The sequence below is a fragment of the Pinus tabuliformis genome, chromosome J, assembly GCF_031772625.1.
Source record: "Pinus tabuliformis cultivar Carrire ecotype Pingquan chromosome J, CPIR1, whole genome shotgun sequence".
NCBI classification, from domain to species: domain Eukaryota; kingdom Viridiplantae; phylum Streptophyta; class Pinopsida; order Pinales; family Pinaceae; genus Pinus; species Pinus tabuliformis.
In genome coordinates this window covers 94,497,590-94,508,939 of record NC_142295.1, presented here as the reverse complement: position 1 = coordinate 94,508,939, position 11,350 = coordinate 94,497,590, and the positions used below count along the sequence as shown (strand labels likewise).

Sequence of the window (11,350 nt, the reverse complement as noted above, 5' to 3'; positions counted from 1 at the left end):
AAGTGAGCACAATGAGAATGGGATTATTGATGTTTTATAATGTTTTTAATTAAAACTAACCAAATATATATAATTATTTATGTTTTTATTATAACAAGTAGTTTTTTTATATTTAAAGAATTTTTTAAGGGACACCTGTCAACTCCAAGTTGAGCAAGGATGGAATTACACATCTCCCTCATATTGGGTTGTATAATGAGTCTATGGATACTTCATAAATTCAGAGTTAGAATTTATCTAGGTTGGTTATATATATATACAACTAGCCTAGATCAATTTAATTTTCTTTTTATTTTATTTTATTTCTATTTTTATTTTTATTTGATTCAGTCAAAATGTCTACATAACATAACATAACATGACATTACAACATCTCTTTCATACTTATAATTTAGTTTATTTTTATGATTCTTTTAATTTCAACAATATCATATGTATATGAAGTAAATATCTTGATATTTTTTTTGAGAATGTCTTCAGGATTAATCACATCATTAGTTGTTGGTTGATGATTCCAACCATCTCATGTATTCATTCTCTTGACAAAGATGAATGACATTAGATGTTGTCGACCAATAATTAATAATATGATTAACAGAAAGGCATTCTCAAAAACAATATATATATATATATATATATATATATATATATATATATGCTATGTGATTCATTTCACTAGTTTCAATCTCACTTCTTCATCTTTGTGAGTATGTTGAGTGGATTATTCAAAAATAATGAGAAATTAGTCAGTAACGACTACCTCTCATGAAAATAGTTATAAATGAATGATTTACTTAAAGCAGTTGAATCCCAAAAATGATATCTAAAATAATTTTTTATATATAATAATTTAAAGCGAAAATATTTTTTATTATTTATAATAAAAAAAATTATTATTTAAAAATATTTAATAACATATTTTATTAAAATATTTGTTTTGAAAATTAATATAATATTTTTCCAGAAAATAAATTTTGTTAAAATATTAAATACAATTTATATTTTAAATGTTGATAAAGTAATGTTTTAACAAAATTATTCTCCATAAAAACTGACTACTATAACTATAAACTACGAATGTAGACCATAAATATAAACCATGAATATGTACCTTTAAAATATGTATTGCCTTAATACTTGTATGTAAGTTGATGTGATAGCATACTCTATTATTTAAATATTAATATCATCAATAATGTTAATATTATTGATGGTAAGAAACTTTTAACTTTGTGATCGCTATATATGCAATTATATATATTATTTCTGAGACATTAATGTATTGATCCCACATGCATGAATCAAAAACAATGAAGATATTACCTATTTGGATTTAGAATCAAACAACATATATTTTTAAATGCTGCCATCTCGAGTTGAACTTGCTTCTTACACACCAAAATCATGACCTCTACCTTCACATCATTCTTGAAAGCTTGGCCTGTGGAAGTACCTGTCCATTTTTATCATATCAAAAGACGCCCTTTGTGTGCATGAAATTGCGTTGGCCCTAACGTTACGAGAGGTTGTACCAGTCAGGGGGAACAAGTTCTACCCTTATTGCCATGCGGAGTTGCATAATTACCATGTGTTTTTTGTCATTTGAGACTAGACTTAAATCATGGCACGCTTTGATTATCACGCTCTGGATGGGATCCCATATTTGAATCTCTTTCATTTTTCAATTGGGTTTCACTGAGGCCTTCTCGTATTGACTATGGAGCTTAATTAAGTTGGGTTTCACTGGTTTCATTGAGGCCTTCTCGTATTGACTATGGAGCTTAATTAATTTTCGTATTGAATAGGGAGTTTAATTAATACAGGGTAAGCATGTTATTTGGAGGAATTGAACCTAGGTAGTGAGGTGGTGGTGAGGAGATTAACAAGGTACTTCAACCATTCAATTTACTGCATAGTCTAATGAGGTTGAGAAGTTGCCTGGAAAGTTATGGAAATTCAGTTAGAAAATCTGGTAAAGATTTTTGTAAATCCAAGTTATAGTTGTTAAACTTCAAAATTTTAGGTGTTCTAGACGTTTTTAATGGTGCTATTTTGAATTTTTTTTGCGGACCACTTTAGGCTGTCAAGACAATTCCTCCACCTAGTTAGACAACTCCCTTAATCTACAATTTCTTGACATAGGAAGATCAAATGTTATGAAACATTGTGAATTTAGCTAAGGCACATTAACACAGTCTACAATTACTTGACATAGGGATAAAATATTATGAAACATTGTGAATTTAACCATAAGATGTAGTCTCTCTTTCCAATTTTATCACAAGTGGTTAACATATCTTTTTATAAGAATTTAACCAAGTTAGAAGAGAGAACAAACCACGTTCCCAACTATCCAATCTAGATCTCTATACTATTATGTTAATCTATAATAAGATGATTATTTATAAGTCTTTTACATATGTGTAAGAACTCCTCCAATGTTAACTATTTCATAGTTTAATTTTTAATTGAGCTTTTCAGTTTTTCTATTTTATTAATTTATGAGTTATACTTGTAATTATTTGAAAAAAAGTTAAATGCAGTGCAATTTTGAAGTTTTCTAATTATTATTATAATGTAGCTATAAAATTTTTGTTAAAATTGTAATTTTAGATAAATAAAATCATGTAAAAGTAAAATTAAGACTTCAAATACCTTTTTTCAGAAAGGAAAATTTGGACCATTTCTCGATTTGTGCGTGTCATCCTTGCGTAGGGGCCATGTTAATATCGTTCCAATTTTATCGGATGTCTCCGAAAAAACAAGACTTCAAATACCTTATTACAACTTAATTTTATAAAATTAATAATTATAATTTCATCCGATTAAAATAATTTTACCTCTAATATATATAGATAAATAAAATACTATCATTTTTCATAAACTTAATGCATTTCACACTCATTCAATTAAATAATATATAAAATTTAAACTAATAAAATAAATAATATAACATTATTATTACTTACCAAGTTGATACCAATAACCAAAATTTTTCCCAAAATACCTAGCTCTAATTCAAACACATTTAACATAGAATTACACACTACTTATGAATTCCATTCAAATATGCCAAATCCTTTATCACTTGCTAGTTTGATCACCTTTCTAGGGATGTTATGCCCTAAGACCCTATGGTTAGACTATGAATCATTGTTGAGACAACATGTCTCATCACCAACAAATCTATAATGACATTATACCACTGGAGGCTCTGCTTGAAATTCTGATGGGTCACTAGAAGAACAATTATCCTAGTGAGGTTAGCACGCCATGGATCTATGTATGTGGTTTTTGCAGGTATGGTAGGTCATTGGAAGCCCACTTATCCTAGTGATATTGACATGTCAGAGAACAATATATTTCTTTGGTTGGCATGCCATGAATCTATGTATGTGGTTTTTGCAGGTATGGTAGGTCATTGGAAGCCCAGTGATCCTAGTGATATTGGCATGTCAGATAACAATATATTTCTTTGGTTGGAGGCTCCTTAAAGTGCAGGCACTATGCAGATTGAAAGGACCAAAGAATGAATACATGTAGACTTTATGTCGGGCTGCTTTCTCCATCTGTGCATATCAACCTGACAACAAGGTCCTCGGCAAAAGCATAACTATTTCTCGAGCTCAGCGTAAGGAAACATTAACATTATTTTCAGCACTTCACAATATTTTAAATTTTAGGAAAGCATCCAGTCAACATAATTATCATGATGTCTTACATAGATAACTAACTTTATTATATAAATGGGAAACTAACGTTAATATCAACAATATAATTTTATATGTTTCTCAGTTCGAAGCCATGGAAGCCACGCACAATGTGCATGGAATTTCACGCAGTGGCGTTCTGTCGCTGTTGACCTCTCTATCATCTATTCATTGGTTACTCGACAATTTTGTCGGCGCTGATCAGAATTTAACGTTAATATCAAGCATATAATTTTGGAGTTGTTTATAATGTTGACGGAATCCAAAGAAATTGAGGTTAAATCTTGATTTGTTGCAGTTAAAATGGTTTTTTAACTGTATATTTGGATTCAGCACCCTGAAAAACTCCTGGGACGCTTTCATTGTGCAGAAACTAGCTATCAAACTTTCGATTCCAATAAATTCCTGCCGGATTTCGACCAGAAAAACCCACCAAAAAAACTTTCAAAAAATAGCGTTATAGACAACTGCATATAATAATTTTATATGTTTCTCAGTTCGAAGGCATGGAAGCCACGCACAATGTGCATGGAATTTCACGCAGTGGCGTTCTGTTGCTGTTGACCTCTCTATCATCTATTCATTGGTTACTCGTCAATTTTGTCGGCGGCTGATCAGAATTTTTTAATTCATCTTCATGATGAATTTAATGTAATCAAAGTATGATCGTTACCTTTTTATCTCAAAATTGAAAATGGAGTTTTTTTTGGAAAGTTTGTTGGTGAATTTTTTACAATAAAAGTGTTTCAGAGATTTTTGAAGGTGCTGAATTTATATATGCAATGAAAAACCAGTTTAAATAGCATAATTTTTTTCTTGGATTCTGCCAAAAAATCCACGGGAAACTCTAAAAAATTACAATTAAAAACTATTCCTAATTGAAATCTGGTGACAGAAAAGCCAATCCAAAATATATAGAAAATTTAGTAAAACAAATATTATAAATGCCACACATAAATTAGTTGGTATAATTTTGTTAGAGATTTCCGGAAGAGAACCATGTACTGATTTAGTTTGTCCAAAGTTTCTGATGGTTACTCCTCCATCATCAAGGACCAAAAGCTTGCTAGGGAACAAGCTTTTGGTCTCTGATGATGGATCTGAAATGTTGGATACACTGTGCTATTCCATAAATCTCTAATAGTATAATACTTTTGGGAAATCCATTTGACAACAATGAATTTTTGATTTCGCATGTCACTGTAAAAGATTAAAAAATAGTGTAGTCTAAAGAGGCTGCAAATTTTCCCCGAAAACAATGGGAATTCTGAAAGGATTTTGGTAAAATAGGGCGAACTTTTTTGGAAATCCCAGTTAGAGTTGTCAAGCTTCAAGATTTTGGGTGCCCACTGGCTTTTGATGGTGTTGAATCTATTTCCACCCTCAAACACAAAATTCAAGCACTCTTACAATCACGGGATTTAGGAAAAAGTTGTCAAGCTTCAAAATTTTGGGTGCCCACTGGCTTTTGATGGTGTTGAATTTATTTCCACCCTCAAAAACAAAATTCAATCACTCTTACAGTCAGATTTTTTTGGAAAAAAATGGCCGAATTTCAACATATTTAAGCTCTAATGCGTCACACCTTAAAAAATATTATTTTTAGAAAACAAATTAATTAAAATTTAAAAAGATTTTATAATAAATATTTAAAAGTAATAATAATAATAATAAAGGAAATTACATATTTAGAAAGTTTTTTAATTTGTTTTATTCAAATTGGATTATAAATTTTTTTGTTATTAAATTTATTATTTTTAATGTAAAAAATATTATTTTGTTTTAATAGTTTAAATTTTGTAGAAGAAAGTTTTTCGAATTAATCACATTGTTAGTATTTGGTTGATGTTTCTAACCAATTAATGTGGTTCATCTTCGGCTAGGTGAGAAATCCATTAAATAGGAAGGATGCAACATTGCCCAGAGTTAGCAGTTAAAAACTAGTTGTTGGTGAATTAGTTAATAGGTAAAAACAATTAATAGTGAGTTATTTTATTAAAATGTTCTATATTTAGTTGAGTTGAAAATAACTGTTAAGGAATGATTAAATATAAAATATTGAATTTCAATATTATTGAATTAATGTAAAGTAGTTATTTATTAATAATTTATATCATCTTATTTGTTAGTGGTTGACTTATTAGAAAACTAGAAGTTATGAATTTAAAATATTTAATCCCAATATAATCCGATAATTATTACTTTATTAATATCAAGTTTATATTATTTGAAAGAGGGATGATTAAGTTCTTCAAAAAGGTAGCCATGATAAATTAAATCAAATTAGAGTCAAAGGTTAACTAGAAAAATACTACTAGTTATTTTATATTGTTATGCACACATATTTTAGACAAAATAAAAAAAAATAAAAAATTAGATAATAATAATAAAAATAAAAATAGGGATCAAGGCAAAAACTAGAAGAAAATAAACCAAAAAGAGAATAAAGAGGAGAAAGGAGAAGAAAGGAATGATGAGTTATGATGAGAGAGCTGGAATCCAGCGCTTACTCAATTTCCAACCATCATCCCTATTAAGATTTTTGGCATGCCTTTCGATCTCAATCGCCTCTCTAAGCTTCCTGTGGTGGAAGTGATCTACCTTAGCTATGACTTTGGATTCTTCAATGCAGACATGGTGCTTCGATTTTTCTGCATGCTCAACTAAGGCTGATGAGCGGGAGCGATTGTGTCTAATGTCTACAACATGCTCATTGCTTCTATGTTTAATAGATCTGTCTGTTTCTCCAATGTAGGGGATACCACAGGAGCACGGAACAAAGTAGACCCCTTTCCAGTCCTTAGGACCAATAGGGTCTTTAAAAGATCTAAGAGAATTTTTAATGCTATTGAAAGGTTTGAACGAAGAAGAGACATTAATCTTCTTAAGGATATGGACAGTCCTATCTATGGTTCCATGGATATATTTGATTCGAGCTCTCTCATCATAACTCATCATTCCTTTCTTCTCCTTTCTCCTCTGTATTTTCTTTTTATTTTCTTTTCTTTTGGTTTCGGCCTTATCTCCTATTTTTATTTTTATTATTATTATCTAAATTTTTTATTTTTTTCTAAAATATTTGTGCATAACAATACAAAATAACTAGTAGTATTTTTCTAGTTAACCTTTAACTCTAATTTGATTTAATTTAGCATGGCTATCGTTTTGAAGAACTTAATCGTCCCTCTTTCAAATAATATAAACTTGATATTAATAAACTTATAATTATTAGATTATATTGGGATTGAATATTTTAAATTCAAAATAACTAGTTTTCTAATAAGTCAACCCCTAACAAATAAGATGATATAAATTATTAATACATAACTATTTTACATTAATTCAATAATATTGAAATTCAATATTTTATATTTAATTATTCCTTAACAACTATTTTCAACTAAATATAGAATATTTTAATAAAATAATTCTTTACCACTGATTCCCAAATAATTATTTTCTTTACCTATTAACTAATTCACCAATAGCTAGTTTTTAACGGCTAACTCTGGGCAATGTTGCATCCTTACTATTTATTCATATTAATTAATTCACCAACAACTAGTTTTTAAAGGCTAACTCTGGGCAATGTTGCATCTTTACTATGTATTCCTTCTTATCAATGGATTTCTCACCTAGTCCTGAAGATGAACCACATTAGTTGGTTCGAAACGTCGACCAAATCTTAACAATGTGATTAATCCGAAAGACTTTCTTTTACATTATGGATCACAAAAATCTTAAATCTAAATTTAAAATTTATTAATTCAAAATTATTTATATAAATAATAATAATATATTAAATAAGTTTATATATAAATAAATATAAAATTATATTTTTATATATTTTTTATTTAGAAAATCATATTCGAATTTGAAATTGGGTTAGTATTTAATAAACATTGAATATTCTTCAAAACAAAAATAGAGAAATGAACCATCTCTTCCCATCTAACTTCTTTTTCTCCATTCTCTACCATGTCCCTGCTCCTACACTCTTGTAGGGTGATTGACATGACACAAATCAAGACAATGTGTGGTAATACCACTTTTTGTTTTATTATTATTATGCAATTTTAAGGTCACGACCAAGCCAAACACCAAATTTGTGTATGAGACCCCCTTGTTTGTGGGACAAGGGACCCACCTTTGCGCGAGGATTTGATTCTTAAGTCTACAAAGGCATACATACTTTACCCCCCTCTGGTTTTGAACCTGTGACCTCTTACCAGGAAACACATGCTCTTAACCATTTGGCCCACTCAAGCTGTATCAGTACCGCTTGTGGCAAGTAGCCTGGTTATTTTTGGATTTGTTGCATTAATTTGCCACACCATGGTACTTTGGACATTGACCTTATAGTGATGAGTTTTAATCATAGGAATGAAACTCATAATAATTATGTTTTTTTAGTTATTCATATTTGAATATTCTCATTTTTATTGAATTTGAATACTTTATTTATTTTTATTTATATATGTAAATAAATAATTATTTATTTATTTTTAGTATTGTAGAGAAAATTTGTTGACCTTTTTTTCTTTAGATAATAGAAATTGTCTTTTTTATTAAGAAAGGCAACCATCACAAAATTGTTTAGCAATAATCAAAAATGGGCATGATAGACACTTCTATATGTTGAAAATAACTCAACAAGATTTATGTACAAAGGTTATATAACCAGTAACACTAAACCACTAATCTCTAGATGACAAAAAGGATATAACTATTTATAGACAAATATTATAAGTTGTTCATGAGCTGACAGAAAGAAAATAACACCATGACATATCAAATGTTGGAGCTCGCTGAAGGTCATTAAGGAGTTGAATTGATCCCCTCCTCAATAACCAAAGGCCCCTTCATTCTTCAAAGAAGATGAGCCCTTCCTCCACCTGTAGAGATTTCTTGGACAAGTAATCAACATGTTGGTTCCATTCCCTTAATATATGTTGAAAGGATAGATTGAGGAAGAGACCCTTAAGATATTGAATTCGATCCATCCAGTGTTAGAGGGAAAGTACCTTCATATGCCCTCTCCCCACAAGCCAGATAATCACACACTTTGAATCTCCATAAATCTAAAGAGAGACAATGTTCATGGAGGCAACAATATATGAGAGGGCCCAAACATTCGTGATCTTTGCTTTGGTGTTAGATCCTCAACACCCAAATTTGAAAAGATGTCAAAGAGAAATATGATGGCACCCTCTCCACAAACAATAGTCTGATATGCACTGTCGAAGAATCCTACATTAATAGATATAGGACTAGGAGGAAAGCATAAAGTATGAATCCGGGAACGTTTAAAAGGCCTAATATAATCGGTGAAGAGGCCCATTATCTGAGGTAGGATACTTAAGATATCAGTGGGCCAACCTTCAAAAATATGCTTATTCTTTCTAGATACCCCATGCAATGAAGATGGGCAGAGCTTTAAATATGCCCATATTATGACACCACCAAAGAAGACATTAATTAAGAGGAGACACGGGTCCATGGTCCAGAATATTGAATAAACTAAGGGCCGCATCCCAGAGAGCCCTAGAAAAATCACACCAGAAAAATAAATGATTAACAGATTCAAAGTCATTTGAGCACAAGATAAAAATATTTGGACCAATAATGATCGAGATTTATGGAACGAAATGAAATACATCCTTAAACAGAAACACAAACCTATGACGAAAACTAAACTTCAATTCATTAATAACAAATACTCAAATTGTTTATATGCAGAATGGAAATAAACTAGCTCGGGTGATGGTAGCTTATCTTTGAGAAGAGATGTGACGACTACATGCCTTCTGAATTGTGTTACAATGAGGCTCGAAGGCCTTTTTATTATTGAGAAACAATGAAAACCCTCAACATCCAAAAACCCAACCCTAGGAGATGAAGTGCCAAAAGTTTGTGGGCCCCGTTGGGGTTAGTCGGTACATCAACTTCTCGGGATCATAACTTTAGCATACGATCTTCGTTTGACATGTATGATACCTCGCTAAAAATATCTCACCAAGGAAAACAATGTTTGACTACATACCCTTGCATTTATTTATGGGTCTATCTATTTTCCAAGAAAATGTCGTTTAGGGCCTCAAAACAGCTTCAAAAGTTTAGGACCTTAAGCACTTGCAAAAATAGTAAATTATGCTACCATTAAGGAAATTGAAACAAACATAGTTGGGGGTCCAAGTGGAATAGGCGAGTGGCCACCAATATCCACTTGGGTCAGTCCTTCCCCCTTAGGAAGCCATGGTCCCCATTGCGTTGAGTGTCTCCATGAGATAATGAAACTTTTGCTGAACTTAGTCCCTGGTGAGGTACTAACCTTTGTGCAGGAGCTGGCCAACTTTGACAACCCAATACAGTTGGATCCTCTATTGGCGAGTGTTCTTGATTTGTGTGTCCATGATCCGATTAATTGTGGCATGCTCCATACAATCTAGGTTGAGCTCTATTGGTGTTAGTTGTTTGGCAATGTTTGATGTGTCTAACAATGATGGAAAGTATGGTTGAAGGCAGTCCACAATGAACATTGGGTGAAGGCCAAGGAATGGGGGAATGTTGAGCTCGAAAGAATTATCACCCACAACCTTGGTCATGGTGTAAGGCCCGTATCAGAGTGTTCGGATCTTCTAATGGGCTCCAACAAGGCATCCTTTTTGTGAATGCAACCAAACTTTATCGCCCACATGAAACTTATGTAGCACCCGATGTTGATCATGTTGTTGCTTGTAATTAGCATTGGATTTATCCAAGATGCCTGAACTTATTGGTGGATGTGTTGGATGCGTTCAATAAACTTGGTTTCTTTATCAACTTCAAATTGTACAGGTGTAGATTATGCCTATGTAGTCGCATGAGGCATGACAACATCAATTGGACACAGTGGTTGAAATCCCAAACCCACTCGAAAGTGGTTGTCCAGTTGAGCTATAGAGAGCTCTGTTATAATTGTGTTGTGTGTAGGGAAGGTTCCCATCCCAGGTTCATGGATGCTTGGAGTTGTACATGCATAGTATGTGCACTATCATCATGTTGACGACCTTTGTTTGGCCATCAGTCTGGGGATGGAATGCAGTCGATTTGGTGAGCTTGGTGTCTAATAATGACTAGAGACTTGACTAGAATGTGCTCAAGAACCTGCTACCACGATTTGATATAATGTTATGCAGGATCCTAAAATGTACCCACACTTATTTAAAGAAGAGTTTGGCAGCGTCCTCTACTGTTATACTCTTCTTGCAGGCCACCATTATAGCCATCTAAGAAAATTTGTCCACGACCAGAAATACATAGTCATTACCATGCTTGGTAGAAGGGAGGACAAATAGATATTCCATGGAGCCTGGATTCCCAGGGTTAGCTGGGAGTAGGCAGAGAAGTGTATAGGGCTTGTTTCTTGATGGTTGGCTTGGAAATGGAATAGACAATGTAGGATCTAATATATTTTCCAACATCATGTCGTAGTTTTGAACAATAAAAATACTTTTGTAGTACGACCATAGTTTTCTCCACACCAAAGTGTCCCACGACCCAATTATAGTGCGCTGCCTAAATTAGTTGCACGCTCGCTTGAAGGAACACAAAGGTGGCCCAGGTAGCATAATAATGTGTCCTAGAGGTGGAAATCTATA

The 11,350-nt window shown here is 32.0% G+C and overlaps 1 pseudogene; it reads right to left on the bottom strand.

Moving 5' to 3' along the window:
• Positions 1-2,669: 2,669 nt before the first annotated feature.
• On the bottom strand, positions 2,670-2,763 carry LOC149225680 (U6 spliceosomal RNA; annotated as a pseudogene).
• Positions 2,764-11,350: the final 8,587 nt, after the last annotated feature.